This window comes from Macaca thibetana, chromosome 14, assembly GCF_024542745.1.
Source record: "Macaca thibetana thibetana isolate TM-01 chromosome 14, ASM2454274v1, whole genome shotgun sequence".
NCBI lineage: Eukaryota > Metazoa > Chordata > Mammalia > Primates > Cercopithecidae > Macaca > Macaca thibetana.
Window position 1 is genome coordinate 75,584,632 of NC_065591.1, and position 20,736 is coordinate 75,605,367.

A 20,736-nucleotide genomic window follows, 5' to 3' on the forward strand; every position below is an offset into this window, starting at 1 on the left:
TCCTCATCCTCACATAATAACTTTGTTAACATCTCCTTATTCTCTTTGGTAATTTTCCTTGCCTCATCCCTGGCTTTCTAGTGTGGTGAACTCCTTACAGAAAGCATTGATTACATGGTAACATTGGGGAGTCCACTGAGCTAGGCCTGATCTGGTTGTGCCACTCTCTTCTGACTGACTGCCATACTACTTCTCTGAGCCTCAATTTTTCTCCTCTCTAGGAGGGAAGGGACTGTTAGGCTGTATGAGTCTAAAGTCCCCTTAAACTACAAAATTCCAGATCTATTCCTTGGTAGATACAGTCATTTCAGAGACTGTCTAGGCTATTGATGAGCCAGAAGTATGACTCTGCCGGCCAGAAGAGACAGGAAAGGCAATTTGATCCAGGCTACTACCTACAGGAGGCTGAATTCCACAAACTTCACATGCCAAATAATTTATTCTGTCAAACAGTTAAGGTTAACTTTTTATAAAAGAATAATATGTGATCATGGCAAATGCATTCTGTTTCAGAAATGTTTAAAAGGAAGAGGTAAAAGTCCCCTCACCATCTCCATTTCTAGAGGTAACCACTTTAGTGTATACTTTTTTCTTTTATGATTCATCTAATATTTCTTTAATCATAATTCTAGTTCCATAGGTTTTCATGTTATGGCAATTTGTACCCGAGTTTAATGACAGAAAAGGCAACAATTTCTAAATTGGTGGTAAACATTTCTTTACAATTTTTAATGTAACACCATTTATTAAAATAGGCAAACTATAAGATGAAAATGAAGGCAACAGAAAAGCTCAACTTTTCACAACCAACAAAATTAGCACAACCTAAGAAATAATTTAGAAAAAAGTGTTGTTAAAAAGACATAGCATTAAGTATACATATGTAACAAACCTGCACGTTATGCACATGTACCCTAGAAAGTATAATTTAAAAAAAAAAAAGACATAGCAATTTCCATTCTATTTAATGCACAAAATCACAGCAGATAGCAGCAAAGGACTGGGCGGGGCGGAGGGACATCGAGGATAATTTGATAATTCACATTGTGATTACTCTGCACATTGATGAAAGATAATTCACACTTCTAAACCCTCAAGACTTCCCTTTTTAGAGAACCAAAATAAATCCAAGACACCTTGCTGACACTTCTCACCCCTAAACAAACTGATGATTTTCTTTTCTTGAGACAAAGGCTCGCTCTGTTGCCCAGGTTGGAGTGCAGTGGCGTAATCTCAGCTCACTGCAGCCTCCGCCTCCCGGGTTCAAGCAATTCTCCTGCCTCAGCCTCCTGAGTAGCTGGGACTACAGGCACTCACCACCACGCCCAATTAATTTTTGTATTTTTAGTAGAGACAGGGTTTCACCATGTTGGCCAGGATGGTCTCAATCTTTTGACCTCATGATTCGCCTGCCTTGGCCTCCCAAAGTACTGGGATTACAGCGTGAACCACCGCTGATGACTCTTTTACACATAAAACTGAAATAGTTGTGGCAGCAAAAGATTTTGATGGCAATGAAAGTTTGTAAACTGTACTTCGATCTCTTTTTCTTATTCCTAAAGTGCAAGACGCAGGGTTCTCAATCTTTCAGTAGTGCTTCTCCTGTAAATAATCCTTCATTTTGTTTGGCAAAGGCAGTTTCTGACTTAAGTCTATTCTGGTATACTGACATATAACAAAACGACACAGGTATTGCAACAAGTGCACCTGCATGAACCAAGACACTGACTTGGCCAGTCTGACAAGGTAAGTTGCAGATCCAGGCAGCTGAGACGTTGAATAACAAAAAGCTCCATTTTCAGAGTCCTTGATGGAATGCTCAATTAGATCAACTATGGATGTATGTCCTTCCACATCTGGCTGTTCATAAAAGCTAAACCTACCATTTGAGTGCTCAATTCTAGTGTGAAGTGTTTCACCATGGGAGCGAAAGCTGAAGCTTAAAAGATAACACTCTTCAGAACTGTCCTGATCAAGGAAAGAACCATCTGGCACACTTGCTAGCTTCCCTTCTGCCTCCCCACATGTGATTGGTCCCCAGTACCATCCTTGTTTTGCAAGGTTTTTCAGCTCCTCTGTAAGACTTGTCACTACCATGGGACCACTGCTTTGCACTGAGACATAAACTCTTGCAACACCACGAGCAGAGTTAAGATTAAAATTCAGATGACAGAGCATACTTTCAGCTACATGGGCTTCTGTGCCAGTAAGTCCACTGAAGTTCCTTTGGATTTGATTATTCTGCATTGCAAGTAGCAATGGTGAGAGTGGAGGGACATCATCGTGACCCACTCTCGGGCTCTGCAACATGACTCCCGTAGTGCCAGTCAACAACCCATTTATGGACTGATCCACAAAGATCTCTGGGGCAACAACTAGGTCCTGGACTACCTGACTCTCATCTTCAGGGAAAGAGCGCCCTTCCACTTGAGGAGGAACCACAGAGACTTCCATGGCAGAAGAACTGTCCAGACAATAGCTACGTGATCCTTCCAAAGGACACATCCCCTCATCTAAAGGCACAGTATACTGAATGTAGTCCTGAGGCAGAAGTCCAATAACGACAGGCACATGTTCATCCGGGCAAAGATACAGGTCTCCGTTCTGAGAAGCTGAGCTTTTCAGTGAATTGGCTTGTTCCTGGCACGCGGTCTCAGACTGAAGGTCGTGGAAATCCTTCCGGACGCCATTCAGGGGTGGACTCGGGCTGGAAGAGTGCTCTTGACTCTCACCTCCATCTTGCTGCACGTCTCCTCAGAGTTTGTGGGCTGAAGAGGCCACGGCATGGGACCGCAGTGATGGCTGCAGAGGCAGGTGGCCTTATCGGCCTCTGAGCTCCCATGTCTTTAAAGATTATCGGTGCTGAGGAGGAGGAGAAGGTGTCCTCATTGGCAGAGCTCCCAGAGGGTGTGCCCACCTTGCCTTTTGGCTTCTGTTTGGCAGAAAGCCGCCTTTTTAACGTACCCATCAAGCTTTTGCTTTTTGATCTGTTTTTTTCCCGCCTTTTTCATCTTCCCTGTTGATATCGCAGCTGGCTGTATCTTTACCATAGCAGCTACCAAATAAGGAATTATCTTTCCAAAGTCACTGGCTAGCGATGGTTGTTGTACTACCATGAAATCAGTTTATTTTTTACTTTTATTCAAGTTAAAAGATTTCCAGAAGGTTTTAAGACTATTTTCTTCATTACGACTAGTTACCTAATCCAAGGGATCAAAATGGAGGGGATTCACTTCTGTCATGATGGAATGAGATGGTCGGCCAGGCGCGGTGGCTGACGCCTGTAATCCTAGCACTTTGGGAGGTCGAGGTGGGCAGATCACTTGAGCCCAGGAGCTCAAGACCCGCTTGGGCAACACAGGAAGAGCCCGTCTCCGAAGGCGGCCGGGCTCCACTTCCTCGCCCAGGACCGGTGCGACGGCTGCGCTGGCCTTTCCTCCAGCAACTCCTCTTCCCGCCTCCTTCCTCCTCCTCCTCCAGCTTGTGTGTACTTTTTAAAGATTCACTATATGCACATGCAAGCACATGACTTTATCTCCATTTCTCTTGCTCTCCTTACATACATATTTTAATATATTATTGCCTTTTTATTTAACTGAATAGGTCATATCATATATAATTTGACAGCTTTTGTTTTGCTTTTCATTGAGCAATGTATCTTGGACATCTTTCATTATCATATCACCTCATATCACTCTACCTTTTTAATGAAAGCCTAGTATTCTATGTTACGGATGTGCCAGCACTTTTCAGTGAGATCCCTCTTGATGTGGTTAAGGTTGTTTCCAGTTTTTCTGCTACTATAAACACTTATAAAAGTGTTTCTGAAGGATAAATTCCCTGGAAAGACTTCTTGGTGAAAGGGTATATACATTACTTGTTTTTTTAAATTTGCTATTGTACATTTTCAAAATAATTATTTATTCATTAAACATATAGAAACTAATAAATAAGAAAACAAAAACAGGCCATAATCCAATTGCCCAGATAATGTATTGATATGAAAAATAAAATTAATATACACACATCATGTCCATATATCATAAGTAAGGCACAATGAAAAGACATACAAATAAAAGGCTCCCCTACCTCCTATTATTCTCTACAAAGGTAACCATGTTAATGGCTTCTTGTATATACTACTAATTATTTTTGTTATGAATATAAGCCAGTTTATAAAATAGATAATTTAAAATTTTATACAAATAAGATCATGTTCTACACCTTGATTTTTTCCACTTACTAATATACCTTAGCGAGCTTTCTAATTTACATATTTCTTCCCATTAATCTCATTCTTTTTAATAGCTATGAGCGTTCTATTATTCAATGAAAAACAATTTGTTTTACCAGTAGCATGGCTGATAGCTAGGTAGCTTCATTATTTTGCTATTATAAACAACGAAGTAATAAATATCATCTAACAGTAAGCTGTTGAGTAAAGAGTATGAATGTGAAATTTTGATAGGTATTGCCAGACTGCCTGTAAAAGTGTAGTATTAATTTACATGCCCACAAATAATATATGATTTTCAACTTCCTCACACTCTTGTAATAGTTACGTATACTTCAACATTTGACTTTCCATTCTGATAGGTAAACAATTTTATTTTTAAATTTTGCGTTTCTTCAATTATAAGGTTAAGCATCTTCTTATATGTTTATTGGATATTTGAACATTTTTTTACATAAAATCCCTTTTTATTTATTTTGTTTTTGTTGTTTAGGCAGTTTGCTCTTTCAAAACATTATCTGCAAATGAAGAATGTTATTGCTCCTTCTTAGGTAATGATTGCAAATATTCTTAGTTTGTTATTTGTACTGTTGTATTTTGACTTTTCTTTTGTACATTACTTCCTATCATAGAGTGAGTTTTTAAATATTTAGTGAAGTCTTATTTAATTTCCTTTTCTTTTTTGGCTCTTGAGTTTTAGATTATAACTTCTCTTCATCAATATATTTAACAAATTACCCATGTTTTCCTGTAGCAAACTATAGTTTAATCTTTAGCCATTTAATCCTTAATCAATTGGAATATACTTTGATGTTTGATCTGAGAACCAAGTGAACAGCCAAAATTTCTCGGACGTTTCCTTTACAGCATAAGATTTCTACATGTTTCATCATTCTAGTCATCCTCTGAATTTTTTTTAGTGCATTAAGGAAAGTACATGGACAAATGGGAAGGAACAAAAGATTTGCAGTTAGACAAAACGGGTTAAATCTCAAGTCTACCTAGGTTACCTAGATAACTTGGGGAAGTCACTTAACTTCTTTGAACCTTAGCTTTCTTCTCAATAAAATGAGTATACCTACCTACCTACCTATCAGGGCTGTTGCAGGTACAAACAGGCATTCAGTAAACAGTATCTATTATTATTGTTTTAGCATTTCTTCAAAGACCTGTGATTATAAGTGATGAATTAAATCTAATGGAAATTAACCAACACAGAGTGCGATATATTAGTTACTTCATGCTTTTTTAAAAAAGAGGAACACAACATTTTAGGACTAGAAAAGCCTTAGAAACTTGTTTATCTAGCACTTATACATTAGAGATGAACCCCATAAAAGAAGGGACTGGCCCAAAGTCATACTGAAGTTAGCATAGAGATAGGACCAGCCAAGAGCACCTCTTGCCAAGCCCAGAGTTCCTTCTAGTTTAGCAGATGTGCTCTGTGAGTTTGTTTCTTTTTCACTGGACCGATAATACAATCTTGTTCATTTTAGGCCCAAATTTACATGGGCCTCTGCATTTTTGAAGAGGTGTGTTGCTGCTGTTATCCCGAACAATATCATAGTGCCCTTGTTCCTATTGATTTCTTCCCTGGTTTTAGCAAACATGTTCTTCTCCAGTCATTCAGATTTTTCAAGATCACTTTGATTCTTATTTCTTTCCCTGAGGTTTGAGTTTTTAATCAGTAAACCTTGCACAAATAACATTTTCAAAAGTATTCACAGTTTACATCATTGATATGACATTTTAAAATACCAACTGTGACACAGCCTCATATATTTATTATTATTGTTATTATTATTTTGCTTCAGTTTGAACTTTTTCATCTGGATACATGGATTCTCAAGTTCTGTTTAGAGTCCTCTTCTCTCCGAGAAAAATTCTTTTCTTGAAGCATACATTCTCAAAGATTGGATGCCACTAATTATTGTTGAGATTAATAATAATAGTTAACATTAATTGAGCATCAGGTATGTACATAAGAGATATTTATATGTTATCTCATTTAATCCTCAGGAGGGTGGGATTATTTTTCACATTTTACTGATAAGAAAACTAGACTCAGAGACTCACTGACTTACTCAAATTTATATGGTGGAAAGAGGCTAAGGATTTAAAATAATGTAATACTCCTGAGTTCTTAACTACCAATTTACACTGTAATTTAGTATCCTGTCTAATTCCAAGGGTCTACGCCTACAAGATTCCAGTTCTGAAACCTGTCTTTCAAGGGCATAAGTCAAGCTCCCTGAAACTGGCAGCAAATGATTGTGTGTTTTGCCACTCTGCTCTGCAGTGGTCCAAAAGCAACCTTATCTAGAAATTATGGCCCAACTTATAATGATTAGATCACGTAGGGCTAAGGTAAAAGGCATTGTCAAGCTAGAACAATTTCACTTATTGCTACCTCTTTATGTATATGACTTGCATTGGATCATTAAAATATTTATATTCCGGCCGGGCATGGTGCTCACACATGTAATCCCAGCACTTTGGGAGGCCAAGGCGGGTGGATCAAGGTCTCAGGAGATGGAGACCATCCTGGCTAACACGGTGAAACCTCGTTTTTACTAAAAATACAAAACAAAATTAGCCAGGCACGGTGGCGGTCGCCTGTAGTACCAGCTACTTGGGAGGCTGAGGCAGGAGAATGGCATGAACCCGGGAGGTGGAGCTTGCAGTGAGCCGAGATCATGCCACTGCACTCCAGCCTTGGCGATAGAGTGAGACTCCTTCTCAAAAAAAAAAAAAAAAAAAAAAATTGATATTCCATATGTTTTGGCATCCTTTGCCCAATAATGTTGGTAATGAATAGAAATTTGGGAACTTTTAGTTGACTTCTAGTTGTGTTGCTGCTGTTGTTTTTCAGATCCTAATGTGAATATGAGTGGTTTACCATCCCCAAGGTCAATCTTTTTTTCTTTTTGTTTTTAAAAGATATCATTATATTTGCTACTTCTGCCACTAGGGGCCTTGGCCTGGGGCTCCAGGGGTTCCCTGAATAAATGACGATTCTCTGGAAATATTTGTCTGTTTCTTAGTACTATAGAATGAATGATATCAGAATCAGAGGATTTCAAAAATAGAGGAAGTCTTGTGATCTTCTTCAACCCCAGTGTATATTGTTAGGCTGATTCAAACATATTCTTATACCCTTGTCCCTCACTATGTTGACTTTTTAAAATTTCTCTGATTCAGCCATTTCTGCATCTATGCACATGCTATTTTCCATATCTAGAACATTGCTTCTCACTCTTTCCTCATCTGGAAAACTTCTAGTTCTTAAAGACTCAATTCTAGTTCTTAAAGACTTAAAAAACTGAGTTGTATAATGTATCTATTTATAAGCTCCTTAAAAGTCAGATCTCTGCTTACTGGAACTTGTGTTCCTGGCATAGGGTCAGGCAAGTAATAGGTGCACAAGAAGAAAAGAGGAGAGTAAGTGAATAAGCAAGTGGGTGAGTGAATAATATATTCTCGCATTATCCCAGGCAAATGATCATCTAACCTCCATGGATCAACACTAATGAAGAACTCACTGTCTTTCAGGAAAATCCATTCTATTTGGGTGAGCTACAGTGATTAAAACAAACAAACAAAAAACAAAACAGTTCTTTGTGTTGAATCTTTCTTTCCACCTCTTGGTTTCAGTTCTGCCCTCTGACGGCTCAGAAAACAATATTTCTTCTTCTATATGATCCTAATATGTGAATGCATTTTTCACTTTTCCAGGAAGTGATCCCACTCCCTTCCCCATCTCTTCATATCGTTCTCACCAAGTGACCATTTGCTTCTGCTTGCATACCTCCAGTGTCAGGGAACTCTCGTTCCCTGGTTTCTAAATTCCGTTTTTTGTTATCTCTTATGGGTGTTATTTCCAGCATCTTGATATCGTGTAATATCTCATTAGAGACTCAGGTAAGTGAATGTGAGATCAAATATGACAATATGGATGCTCACCCTATGACTCACTGTACTATCTTTTAATGTGTGCCTTCTATAGTGCCTAGAGATAAACACAGTATTGAAATAAATTTGTTTTTAAAAAAGTATCCACTTAGTTATTTCACTTTCCAATTTAAAGGAAGAATGAACTAGAGTGACACATAGCCATTGTTAAGCAATGTGCTGTTCAGTGGAGGACAGTGACAGCTAAACACATGATTAAATACTGGGCGGTAAGTGCTAGCACAAGAAAAGGTCAGAATTCTATGGGGTACAGAAGAGGCATTCCTACCAAGGGATGAGGAGGAATAAGGTTTCCTGGAGACAGTGACATTGAGATGAGGTCGTGAATGTTAGCAAGGTGAGGATGGGTGGAGGTTCTCACTGATGGGGAGAGTAGGGTGAGGAGACTAGTGGCAAGAGTATTCCAGGCAGAGAGAGAGGCACACATGGAGGGCTGGAGGTGAGAGAGGGCCTGCACATCTGAAGAACAGGAAACAGTTGTTACTGAAGGGCAGATACTGGAGGAACAAATGTGAGAAAGAAGTGATGAAGAAAAAGATGATGATGATGATGATGATGATGGTGATGATGGTGATGATGGTAGCTGACATGTATATAACACTTAATATGTGCCAGGCACTGTTGTAAGCATTTCATATACAGAAATTCTCTTAGCCCTCATAATAACTGTGTGAAGTAAGAACACACAACAATCCCCATTTTACAGAGGTGGTAACTGAGGCACAGATTAAGTAACTTGTCCAAGGGTACATTGCTAACATATAGCAAAGTCAGGAATGAAACCCAGGCAGTGCGGTTTAAGCATCTTCATTCTTAACCATGACATAGCCTCTCAAGGATCTGGTGATCCAGGGCATGATAAGCCATTAGTATATTTGACCATAATGAGGAGTCATTCCTCAGCTTAAAATTGAGAAATATTATTTTAACATCACTCTTGTGCCCCAGGAGTGCTTACAGGTAGAGAGAATGTACAGGAAGAGAATGTGCAGGAAGCATGTGCAAATGGCCAGCCTGGTTGCAAGAATCTGAGGCTGGATGGACCCCCTTGGAGATGCTGCTCAGAAGGCAGAGCAAATGCTCATGGCTGCCAAAGTTTTCCATTACAGCTCGTGTCATCTGCCTGCTCTGAAAGCAGTGTCATGGAAGAATATTGGATTTAGACCTGGGAAGGCCAGGATTCAAATCTTGGTCCCTTCCCTTACCAGCTCTATGACTTTGGGTAAATTCCTTAATCTCTTTGAACTTGTTTCCTCATATGCACCAAAAGATGTGAATCCTTCTTTTGTTAGGCTGTTGTCAGGATTGTTAGAGTTTAAGCAAATAAAATGCTTAAAATAATACTTGGTACATGGTAGGTACTTACTAAATAGTTGTATCTGTATTATAGCATATCCATTATCCATGTAACCAGGACTTTTAACTGACTTTTATCAGCAATAATAAAACCAAAGAATATGTTTCAGAGAAGGCTGTCTTAGAATAAAAGTAGCTAAGAATTACAAATTTAACAGAATTATTAACTGTGAAAAAAAACACAAAGGGGTAACCAAATGGGAAAAGGCTAGATAATTGGCACCACATTTCAATTAAAATGAGTCAGGTAAAGAACATAGGGGACTGTTTCAAGCCAATAATTTCACAGTTGGGGGTCTGGGTGGAAGGTGGCAGGGGGCAGCAGGGAAGAAACTGGGGTAGGATCCACATGATTTCTACTTTATTCAGAGAGACTACGGATAGTAAGATGAACAGATGTATATTATGAGTGTATTAAATACATGTAGAAGGCTCCCACTCTTTCTCAAGAGGGAAAAAAAATCTATTTTCATTTTTTCCTGAAGTGATGAGATGCAATGAAGCGAAAATGTAAGTTTTGTTGCCAACTCTGCCATCAACTTATTCAAGCCAGCTAATGAGCTGCTCTGAAAAGTGAAGGTGCTGGGCCGCACCATCTCTAGGGTCCCCTGTGTTGTAAATTTAATTATTTCTATGGCTTAAAAATAACATCTCAAAAGTATTTTATAGTTAATAAACTGTTTTCCCACCTCACATTTGTTACTGAACAAGGTGATACATAAACAAATAGAACAAACACATTCACATGTATTAAGTGATCTTATCACATACTTATGCGGGTAACAGGGAAACTGTAAATATCACATTTGATGTTGATTTGTGAGCAGTCTAATGGCTGACATAGAACATAGAAAGAGAGAAAGAAAAAATGCTGCCAGCAGAAGTAGACCTTGAATGCCAGGGTAAGAAGTTTTGTCAATAAGGGGCTATGGAAGGGTTTTACAGAAGCATTTAACACAATAGGACATGTGTTTATGGGAGAACAACTCTGGCAACAGTGAGAAACTGGGGTTAATGAACTAAGTGAGTTCAGGAAAGGAACTATCCCAGCAGATAACCAGATGGGAGACTATTGAAGTATTACCAATGATACAGATAATTGAGGCCCAAATTAGGCAAATAAGGGTGGAATTGAGGATGGGAGATGCAGCGCAGATATGAGAGAGAAAAACAGAGGAAGGTTCTATGCAGCTGTTCTCCTCAAATACTTCTGGAAGCCAAATAGAGTTTAAATAATATTTACAGTGTTGAGCAGATTGAAAATGGGAGATAAGGAAGGTGTCAAAAAGCTTTAGGATGATTGGAGGTGTGATGATACCATCAATCAAGATGGGAACACAGAATGGAGAGTGGGTTTGGGTGAGAGGATAATGTATTTTGTCTTAGACATGTTGACTTTGCTATGTCTGTTGGATATCTACAGTTTTGCAGACAGTTGGAAAATATCTACCTGAAGCTTAGAGAAGTGTCCAATGTTCAAAATCATTTTAGATTTCATATTCCTATGGTCAGTACCATGGTCAAATTAGACCCAGATGTAGAAGAAGCCTGATATACAAGATGGGGATAATAAGAGTACCACGTCATAGAGTTGCTATAAGGTTAGATTAGTTAATACATGTAAAGCACTTAGAAAAGTGACTGGCATCTAGTAAGGGCATATAACTATTAGCTATTGTTGAACCCTCTCCTGACATACACAACTTGGATGACTTGGGAGAGTATAAAATTATCTCAGTGCAGGCTCATTTGACCAGGGAAAAGTGCTAGGGTTGTAGGCACTAAAACAAAAAGCACAATCCTAGGAGTTACAAGTCCTGAGTTCTCGTCATGCTGTTAGCTTATTTGACTTTGAGAAGTCCCTTCATCTCTCTGGGCCTCAGTTTCTTTATCTAGAAAGAGAGCTTCGCACTAAATCTCAGAGGTCTCTTCTAGTGCTTAATCAACAAATACATTCTATGCTCCATATGTATTTTGTTGACAACTTGAGACAAACAGATCATTATGCATTAAACTTTTCAAACACCCTCCAGCATGTTTCAGAGTGAATGTACTATAAATTGTATTTGAAATGGAAAATTCCAATTAAGTTCCCTTCTCCTCCTGGAGGCTGTTGTACTTTGTGAAGAGTGGTAATATTTCTGACAGTATATGCATTACAGCTCAAGACTAGAATCCTGAAGCAGAGGCAAAGTGAAAAACCGATATTGAATATTTATGTATCTTAGCAGTTAAACATTAACTTCCCTTTAAATTTGGCTTCCTGATGCAAAAACAGGCTTATAGTTAAAAAAAAAAAAAACTTAGACCTTTAAAAATGTTTTGGCTTACCAGGTCATTTCTAGAGGGATGATTATTTTGGAATCTTTAAATGAAAATAATAAAGTATAATTTGGCTATCCAAACCCAGCTTACTAAAGGCTGAAAGACAGTAACATCTAGAATTTATGCATTTCAAGTAAAAAGTTAACTATCTTTGTAAGAATATATAAACAAGAAATAGTTGAAACCTTATAAAAATATTATACAAATACAAGGTGATACTACTATCTCCAAGCTCTGATTTTTACCTTAAGTCTAGACTTGTTAATCTTTCTGCTTACTTGTCATCTGCAGATAGATGTGTAAGACTTTTCAAACCCATCATACTCAAAATCAAACTCAAAATTTCTCCCAAACATGTTTCTCAAGAGTTTTCTCATTTCCAGCAAACAGTACTACCACCATTCTCCTCTCAAACCACTGAATCAAGAACCTCCATTCATTTCTTCCCCTTCCACCTCCCCATGCAATCCCTTAGTTCATAGCCATATTCCAATTCCACTTTTCTCTAACTCCACCCCATCCCTCTAGGCCAAACTATCATTTTCCCTGGGAATACTACAGTAGCCTTGATGGTCCCTCCATTCTCTTTGTGGCCCACTCCTCCAACCCTCCTTTATCCCTTTTTGACTCAGCAGCTAGAATGATCTCAAACTGCATATCAGATCATGCCTCTCTTCTGCTAAAATCTTTCTTTTGGCTCCTTGTTAGGCTTTGCATGAAATTCAAACTCCTTTCCTCGGACTCTGCCTATCCGTCTTATTCCATCCTATTCCACGCTGCCTACTTTACTGTTTGCTGGCCACAAGGGCCTTCATTCTGTTTTGCATCAGTCCAAGTTTTCTCCAGTCTTACAGAACTTGTGCCAGTGGTCCCTCTGACTGGAGTGCTCTTACCTAGCTTTTCTCATCTTTGACAACTTATTTTCATAAGTGTCAGCTCAAATGTCAATTCCTCAAAGAGCTCTTTGCTGACAATCACATTTAAAGTAGCCTCTCAGCCTTTCTCTAACTCACCCAGTTTTACTTTCTTACAGAATTTAGACTCACATGTTATTCTATTTATTATCTCACCCACCCCAAGAGAAGTTTCCCGTAAGTAGGGACTTTGACTGTCTCTTTTAACTCCATACTTTTAGTGCTGAGTATGTGATGTAGATGTTCAACAATATTCCTTAAACTAATGAATGATTATAATTATTAAATCACATAGCTTTATTTAAATCACTAAAATTTATTTGACAACCAGTTATTGTGCACTTGTTATGAGCCAGTCCTTTTCAGAAGGCATTTTTCCTCTACAGGGAGAATAGTTGATGAAACTGAACTCATTGATTCAGCATCTTTGAGGGTGAGGCCCAAGACTTTTTTTTTTTCTTTTTTTGAGACAGGGTCTTACTCTGTCTCTCAGGCTAGAGTGCAGTGACATGACATGCACCACTATGCCTGGCTAATTAAAAAAAAATATATTGTAGAGCAACCAATATGTTCCTTGAAGCACCCAATATGCCTTAAATGTCCTTGCAAACATTGTTAAACAACCACCTCCACATCATCCAAGCCTTTAAACTGTTCAGGCAGTGTCAGACTCCGGGCTGGAAGGCTAAATTCCTATCCTTCAAGATCTGCTTTGTGGCTTCTCACTTCACCCACCAAATGTTCTATCCTGAGATAAGATGTGTGTGTGCTGCTAGACTGATGGATTCCCTTTGGTTAGGGTTAAATTTGAAGCTGAGATCCTTTCTCTGGCGGATGGTGGTAAGAAAAAAGCCTTCTGAATTTGTTCAACATGTTCTCCCTTTTGAATCAGTGGACTAACTGAAAGTGCTCTGTTATTCTTTTTATCAACTTTTTTTTTAGTGATTTCTGGGCCTCAGATATTAAAATATCACTATTTAATCTACTGTTAAAACACTATCGATAATAAATTGATTAACTAGATAATGAACTATTCATATAATGGAATACTATGCAATCATTAAAAGCAATAGCATACATGTCTAATATTTTGAAACTAAAAAAAGTCATGATCTATTGCTAAATTAAAGAAAAGCAAGTTGTAGAACTATATGTATATATAACCCCATTTGTTTCAAAAAAGAAAAGTATGAATGATCTTATAGAGAATGCCTCCAACGTTACACAATGAATTGATAACAGAGGCTTTAAGGGGCTATGGTATCATGGTGGGGAGGGGAGAAATGCTGAAGAGGAGAGAATGGGTTACATTTCATTTTATAGCCTTTAACAGTATGTGAATATTTTTAAGTAAACCTGTGGTACTATAACAATTTTAAAAGTCATACAAAAACATTTTAACAACTGAATTTGAGGTTTGTGCTACCTTAGCAATAAAAGACAAAAGGGGCTATGTAGGTAAATTAAAAATACAGTAATATTTATAGAAAACATGAGTCCTAGAGTATTCAAATTTTCAAACATTGCATTAATCCATTCAATAAATATTAACTGAATGCCTTCTTTGTGCCAGTCATTGTGCTATTTTTGGGAGATGGATTGGTGAAGAAAGCAATGGTTCAGCCCTAAGTGACTTAGAATCTAACAGTAGTTCTGAACTGGGTATGAAAATATGTCCATTTGTAAGGGGGGATGGTATTTTTTTTTGTTAAAATGTCCAAGTCAGGAGTCAGCATTGGCATTAATTGTAGAAGGCGCACACGTGTTAAATGTTTTGCAAACTGTAGCACAATCAGGCACAGTGAAAAAATGTCCTTCCAAAAGTGCAATAACACCTGCAAAAAGAAATACTGAATCAATACCATTTTTCACATAAATACCCTAATTCCCAGTGAACCTTATTACTTTGTTCAAACAAGTTCAGTTGGCTAAGTTCTGGGTCAAAGTTATTAACTAGGAATTTGTCTAAATAGTATACAGATTTGAAAGCAATAAGTATGGTCATTTCTACATATCCTATAATATTCACTAATTTGTTTTAGTTTACATAAACTAATCTGAGTGAGATTGTAATGTAGGTGAAAAGGGTTCTTGTTTCCTTTTTTCCTCATACACAGTTAATCTTGTTTATAAGCTTTGGAATCAATTTTAAAGGAAGGAATAGTGCTCTCTCCAGAGACATATCTGTCAAACAGTCCACTTCTAAAGCATCTGAAAGGCTTGAGCAGGAATAGGATACTAATGGAATCAATCTTGGTCAAAATCTGTTACTGCAAAACTCAAACTCTGGCTGCTGCATGCGGGACTCACCTGATGTTTTTTTCATCATAGCTCCTCAAGATAATGACATTCTTTTGTGTTTGGGCTTATGTGTATCTTGGCATCTGGCTGTTGCCCATAATTACATCTTAGTATTTCTTTGACTTATTCCTCACCTAAAAATAAGTTAATCATCTCATTGCCTAAAAGCTCCCAAGAAACAGGTTTTGTGAGTTTAGGCAAACTGTGTCAAGAACTCTTAAGTCCCCTCTTCTCAATTACTTTAGTCAGATCTTCCCAATTGCAATCAGTCAAATATTTTTGGGAAGTCAAAATCTTCCCAACTGCAATCAGTCAAATCAAGTGCAGGAGATCTGAATAAACAGAGATGCTTGAAAATCAACTTGTATTCACCACTATGAATGAGAAATAATATTTATTAAACTATTTCTCTTCAAAATATCTTTTGCTTTTGTTTTTTCCTTTCTAATTTACTATGCTAGTTCTAAGCATTGATCTAAACTATTGAAACAGGCTGTTTCCTGTTTATTTTGAAAAATTTCAAATTATAGAAAACTTTATAATAAAAATTCATAAAGATTCAACAGTTCTTAACATTTTGGTACATTTGTTCTCCCTCTTCCTCCTTCTGTCTCTCTCCACTTATCTACCTATCTGCCTATCAGAAGACACACACACACACACACACACACACACTTTTTCTGAACCATTTGAAATATGTTGCAGACATTATTCCACTTCCAGCCTAACATATCAGCAAGGCATCTTCTCAGTGTAAAGATATTTTCTGTATAACCACAATGCCATTATTACTCCAAAGAAAACCAACAAAACTAATATTTTATACCATTTAATATATTGTACCTATTCAAATTTCCTAAGTTATTCTCCAAATGTCTTTTACAGATTTTTTTCTTAACTCCAGGATTTGATCAAGTTTTATGCATTGCATTTGGTTGTTATTATGTCTTTAGTCATTATTAGTCTAGAACATTACCTACATTTTTCTTTAAACAAAATTTACTCTTTTCTTAAAAAAAATTTCAGTCAGATGCTTATAGAGTGTTCTGAATTTTGAATTTGTCTGATTGTCTCTTCCCAATCAGAATCAGGTAAAACATTTTTAGCAAAATCCAATGTGTAATGCTGTGTATTTCTTACTATGTCATAGCAGTAGGCTCAAAATATATGGACCACCAGATCCCTTCATTCAAAAGGCACCTTTCTATTTTGCAAATAACAATCTATAAGGTGGTTTGAGACCATGTAAATATCTTTTTTCCAGTAAACTTTAACCCCTAATTTTTTTTAGCATCTATGGATTAGCTTTCTTGAAACAGTTATTTTGTTGCAGGTTAAAAAATGCTTATTTTATAATTCTTTATTTCTTCTAGAATTATTAGCTGGCATTATTCTGTGCAGGAGAGCTTCTCCTTTATATATATATATATTTTGTTCCTCTATAATTCTGGATTTATTTTTGATATATCATGACTTTATAATTTTTTATATATCATAATGTTTTTGATATATAATATTGTTCTTTTTGACATATTTTTTGATATAGCATGATATTATAACTTATTACCATGTGATAGACTTCTAATTGATGTTTGCTTCTCCTTCAATCTCTGTCTCTCTCCCATCCTCCCCCTTCCTTTCATCTACTCTCAATACCTTGATGGTCATCTTGTATATCACAACCATTCTACTTTTCTCTAAATACCGCCTTTCACATTTTATAGATGCCACAGATGCTCATGTTCATCAGTGTTCCTAACTGCTTGTAAATTATGTGCAAATTTCTTAGCTGTATATTTAAGCCCTTTCACAATGCAGCTTTTACCATAACCCTCTCTAGTCTTTTTAAGACCAGAGACTTCTCTGATATGAAGGAGCATTAGAGTGGATTCTATCCAGTCCTCCCATATCATTGGTGGAAAGAGTGAGGCGCAGGGAATGAAGTTATTTTCCAAGGTCACTCAGTGTATTTGTAGTAGAGTCCAGATGAGAATGCTAGAGTTCAGTGTCCTACATTACACACCTCCTCTCCTAAGCAAACCCTCTGCTGCTGCCAGAAGCTTCATGTCCATCCCTATCCTAATGTTCTCTTGGGCCTAACTTCCTCCTCCTCGTTTTACTTCCTGTTTTCCTGGATTCTTTGAAGTCTTGGCCTTCTCTCTTGTCCAGGTCAGGTTCTATCTTCCCAGATCTCCTGTAATCATGATGGTCTGTGACACTTACTTGGCCATCAGCTCCACAACCTGGCAGCATTACATGAATTTTGGTCCTCCTTTACTCTTTTGTTACTATTTTTAAGGTGAGAAGTAATGCAAGCTCATTTTAAACAACTAAAACAATACAAAAGAACAGCAAGTAAACTGTGAACATCCTTCTATCGTAACCTTCAGGTAACCACTGATAATAAACTAGGCAAATGAACTCTACACACTTTCCGTACACATATTTACATATCCCCAGTTACATTCCCAATGTCTAGGATAGTGCCTGGTTCCTGTCAGTGAGTGCAAAACATTCATGTTTACCTCCATATGTAGTCATTGTTTTAAAGAATGATCCTATACATGATGTGCTGTGATTTGCTTTCTTTTTCTATTTATCTTTTTAATGAATAAATATCAATAACTAGACTATAAGCTCCAAGAAGGCAGTGTCAGACACTGTTTTAGTCTTCTTGTTTTCCCAGGATGTGGCACAAATTGCTGTCCTCATAAATTATTATTGAGGGTGACTACAGCTTTATGTGCTTGATGAATCTCTTCCTCAACTCTGAAGAAGCTTTAAGGTTCACAAAGACTCCTGTTCCTCTAAAGAGGAATTATTAATCAGCTCACTAAGGATTTCATGGCCAATTTCAGTGTCTAACAATGAAAACAATGTAAACTAGAAAAGAAAGTAAAGCGAGGAGAATAATATAGCAGACAGGAAGGACCCTGGAAAGTGGCAACCAACTTTGCCACCTTAAAGGGTGGAGTTCTCTACACTGGAGCTGCCATCTTGAATGTTGACTGTTGTGTTAGGCAGACCACATAAATAGAGCCTTAACTCTAAGCATTATTGATTTCATAAAATGCTTCTAGACATTTGGGAGAACTAGAAGCAGCAACAGAATCATTTCAAAACTCTCCTGAAAAGATAAACTCCATACAATCAGGAGTGAGACAGAGTGACCATCCTCTGGAATTACCTCTCCTTCATCACTTTCCTTTGTTCTCTCAAGCATATATCAAGACTTCACAAAAGCAGTCAAGGCTGTGCTGAATCTTTCACTATCAGTCCCAAGTGGATATTGTAAGCATCAGAAAAATTTTCCATTTACACAGGCAGGGAGGTATTTTCAGTAATTTAAATCTTTTCTAATTACTAACCAATACCCGCTTTCCAGCCTCCCAGTTTAGCACACAGAATGCTGCTCCCTGAAGAAAACAACTCTTCAGCAAGGTGTGAGTTTCCATGGTTAGTTACCAGAGCTTCAGATGTGAATGGAGCTGCAAAGTCACAATGCCTTCAGTAGATAAAAACATCAAGAAATAAAGCTCCACTGCCATCGTTCAGTTCCTAGCACAAAGTAAATGCTCAGCAAATAATAGGAAGGAGGGGAAAAGCGAATCAGAAAGGAGAACAGAAAAGAAAAGGAGAGAGGGAATAAAGAGGGAAGAAATCTAGTCAATTGGCTTTCAAACTGTGACCAACAATTTAAGTGTGGAAGGAGATCACTAATAAAGATAATAATAGTTACTGAATACTGAACAAAAGGGTACTGTATTAGGCTTGTTATTGTTAATCCTCCCAAGAACTTTGCTGAGGTCAACTTTAAGATGGGGAAACTGAGGCACAGAAAGATTAGATGCTTCGAAAGTAGCAGAGCTAAGATAAGAGATCTGGTCTGTGTGGTGCACAAACTGTGTCCTGCGTCCTTTCTCCCCTACTTAATCTTCCCTCTTCTCTTACAATACCTGCTCTCTCCAGCCTTAGGGATGCAGGTAACAATTCTGTCTCTGACAGCCACCAATGTCGCTATGTGCTTCCAAATCTACTTCTGTCCCCCACGCATACACATTCCCTTCCCCATAATATCACATGCCTTCTCACAGCAGCCTCAGCTCCTGCTAGTGCCTGTCATCACAATGGGCCACTTTGCTTTTCCATCTCAGTAAACAGCCCCCTCCAGGCATATTGTAGTCTCATCTCCAGGGGCTATTTCCCTGTTTCTTCAGGGCGAGCTTGATCAGTGCAGGGACCAGCTTTCCTCAACAGCTCTGCCACTTTGGGTATTACAGAGAACACAACAATCCCCCAGAGCATTTTAAAGTCAAATCCTTTTAATATCCCTGTGGCCAAATTCAGTGTCTGCTCACCCAGCTCCTTCCTTGAACTATGCTTCAGCCTATACTGGGGCCAGTTCTGTGAGAGGCTGGCTGCAGGCTCTGATCAGTGGTGGGCTCTGCCACATCTTGTGAGACCAAGAGGCATTAAGTCAGTAAGCACAAAGGCAGCAGTCATCCAGAAGGGGAAGAAGCACTGGAGGCTGCCTGAAACAGGGGACCTGGAACTCTCAAACTTCATTCACTGTACTAACAGTTGCCAGCATCAGAATAAAATATATATGACTAGCCCTTGCTGCTCTTGGCATGGGGAGTTCCATGAAACTAGACATATAATTCTGCATTCTTTAAAATCATCATCCTCCATCTTTTCCCTTTCCAAGTTTGAACTGCATGCAGTTTCCTATTGCATTGTTTTCTCTTTTGTTAAACTCCACCTGGAAGAGTTGCCACGTACACTGCACTGTACACTGTATACCATACACTGCACACTGCTCTGCAAAGGTATGGTGCCTTGATTCTCAGTGTTTTTCCTCTCTATTATGCCCTCCCCTTTTCCTCACATTCTCCCCGCAGGATCTCACCTCTGTGATCCTCTCCTGATCTGTCTCTCTGCGTCTGTGACTAGATTCCCTTCACTTCTCCCTTCCTTACCTTTCCTCTGCGGCTGGGCTGCATCTATTTCCTCCTCCTGCAGCTGGTCTCATTTGCTTTTTCTTACCACCTCCCTCTGAGTGATCTGCCTCTACTTTCCTGCTGCATCCTCTCTTCTCTTCCCTGGTTGATTTATCCTGCTTTATTGGGAAGACAGCCTATGACTGACTGTTTACCACCTAAATTTCTGGAATTGTGTTATCCTTTAGAAGTCCAAACTGACATGCTGTGAGAGTCTCATAATTAGGCTTATAAAAATAAATCTGTCTTGTTCCACTGTCAATACAGCTAAAACACTGGGTTAGTTGTCAAATACAGGCAAGCCAGAGGAGCTTGCTCCTGAAAGCTAAAATAGCAAAATTATCTGTGCTAGCATTTTGAAATTCTATCTTAGGCTGTGTTGCTTATACTTAATGTTCTGGGACTCTAAGTCAAGGACAAGCCTCAAGTTAGGGTTTTTCTATGTAGGGCTTCTGGAGAAGCTCTTTAGGATTTATAGGTCTCTGGAGCTTCTTTAAAATCCACTCGTTCCTGTCTAATATAGAGACCTGCTGCAAATCAAAGAATCAACTGAATGTTCAACCCCCTTCTAAATATCATCATTATAAACTGAATGTTCTAGAGTCTATATTTGCTCCTGATCTGACCCTTAGTC

At 38.2% G+C, this 20,736-nt stretch overlaps 2 protein-coding genes and 1 pseudogene across 26 annotated transcripts in view; all 3 read right to left on the reverse strand.

Moving 5' to 3' along the window:
* The window catches only part of CCDC90B (coiled-coil domain containing 90B), a 695,243-nt gene that overhangs the window by 530,770 nt on the left and 143,737 nt on the right, over positions 1–20,736 (reverse strand). The window lies entirely within an intron of this gene.
* DLG2 (discs large MAGUK scaffold protein 2) overlaps positions 1–20,736 on the reverse strand; it is a 2,230,265-nt gene that overhangs the window by 334,902 nt on the left and 1,874,627 nt on the right. The window lies entirely within an intron of this gene.
* Positions 1,468–8,121, reverse strand: LOC126935719 (suppressor of cytokine signaling 6-like; annotated as a pseudogene).